We start from the raw sequence: 2348 nt of genomic DNA on the forward strand, positions 1-2348 counted from the left end.
CAAAACAAAACAAACAAACAGTCCCAGCCCTTCCATGGGAAAGGACCTCTGCATGCAGACTTGGCCAATCAGAAGGCACCCATCCTTCTGACCATAGTTATTGGGCCAAAATGGGCCAATCAGCATCCTTTTTCCAAATTTCCTTCTCACAACCCTCTCGATAAATCCTTGCTGCTCTGGCTTCTTGGCTGGAAAGATGGTGCTGTGATTCTCCTGCCCCAGAGGATAGGGCTGATACCCAAGGAGACCCCCGGACCCTCGGTGTTAAGTAGAGCCAGGAAGCAGAGATGGGGAAGGTCCTTGCTAACACCACAGTCATCATCCCTGACCCAGCCCTCTTCCCGACCTCACCCTCCCGCAGTCTGCCTGCCACCTGAGTCTCAGTACATTTTCTTTTTTGCTGGGTTTGGCTTCTGGTCACCACTGTCCATGAACACCTGGCTCAGGCCAGTATACCCATGTCTGCAAAGGTGGTCCCTCTGCTGGTCTCTGTGTCCTCTTCCTCTCGACCTCTGGGGAGCTGAACAGGGCTTGAATTTTTCTTCCAGAATGAGGTTAATTTCCTTTTCTCAACTCATGTTTATTTGAACCTTGTTTATTCAAATCAGGTGGATCGGGACTCAACACCTCTCCTGGCACTCTGTTTCAAACCCTCCTGTTCTATCAGGAAATTGACAAGGTGGTTTCTTCCCCTGGAACATAGGGAAGGAACCATGTCTATTTTTTGTCTACTTTTATATCCAGAGAACACAGAATAATCCTCCATCTGCCCAGGAAATAAATGCTTGTTGACTGGGTAGACGTACTGACCCACCAGGTGGTTTCTTACCTGAGATTACAGAAGATTTCCTAATTCTCCTTTTCCCTTAAACCTATGACTCTCGGCCTTACCTAATAAAAACACTCCCAGATCTAAGTTAAAAATACAGGTTCCAGAGAGCTGAGTCATGCAAAATGGCCACATAGGTGGGACAGGTCCTCTTGGCGTCACCACCAGAAAACTGATTTCATAACTCTTTGCGTTCACGTATATATAACAAAACTCTTTGTGATATATATATATATATATATATATATATATATATATATATATATATATAACTTTTCCTCTGGCTGTTCTCATTATCTGATTGGGGAGGTCTGTCTTGGTTGGGAATCTGCACTGCTGGTGTTTTTTTATCTTCTAACAAGCAATTAAAAAATGCTACCAGATGACAAACACGTGCTCTCTTGTGCAATGCTCAGTGAGAAGCTCCGGAATCCTCTTCCCTTTCCAGTGCTTGGCCATGGTGGGTGCTAAGTATCTCTTTGCTGAGTGTACATAGAGGGAGGGGGAACTCGCTGGAATCGCCGCACCTGCCAGCGACTGTGTAGTGCCTGATCCTTCTCTGTTGCTTGAAAATCATGCCATGCCCAGGGCCGACTTCTCCAAGAGCCCCCTCCCTTCCTTTGGCCAAAGGGTCTCATCTGCAAACCCATCTGCTGGGACCTGGTTACCTGATCTTCCCCAACAGAAACCTAACCAAAAATGGAGTCAACCAATCCATGGCATCTCCAGACTGTACGAACAACCAGTGTCATCCTCTTGTGTACACCAGAAGAAATACCTTTGTGGCTGAACTCTAGTAATTATGACTGAGGTCAAATCTAGCTCACCACAAAGAAAGGGTAGCAAAGGGACCCGGACAAGGGTCGTCAGCCAACAAGGGGTCTGTCTGCAGTCATCTACAATGTTTATTTTTAGCAGAGTTGCTAGAGCATGGCAGCATTTAAAGTCTTCACTACTCGTATGCAGGATTTTAATCCTGGCAAATATGCTATTTATCTTTTTTCCTTAGTCTTCCAGGGGAGCCTTATTATAGAACCTAAAAGTAGAATACTTTCTCACACACACACACACACACACACATGTGCACATATATTTGCATATGTATATACATATATGCTACAGATATGTGCACTTATGTGTCAGTATATACAAACACAAGTGTGTAGCATGTTTTAATAAATAAGTGTCACATATATGGATGTATATACATGTATGTAACATATGCACATATATGTATATGTGTATATACACATATATATGTTATGAGAATGGGTCTTGAGTTTCTCATAACGCCTAGGAGCTGGCATCTCGGAGAGCAGACTGGGATCATTTTGAGATGCTGGCCAGCTTTTCGGAGGACTCATTTGCCGCGTAGCTGGGGCACTGTGTTACAGGCAGAGGGGGTTTTGCACTCTGTGTTCACTATGAGAGCAATGAGAGCAATTAACCTGCCACCCCAGTCAACCAAATTACTCAGACAAACATTCTTCCTAGTTTATTGCTACCATTTGTTGAGCAC

Source organism: Muscardinus avellanarius (assembly GCF_963383645.1).
Source record: "Muscardinus avellanarius genome assembly, chromosome: 10".
Taxonomy (NCBI): Eukaryota; Metazoa; Chordata; class Mammalia; order Rodentia; family Gliridae; genus Muscardinus; species Muscardinus avellanarius.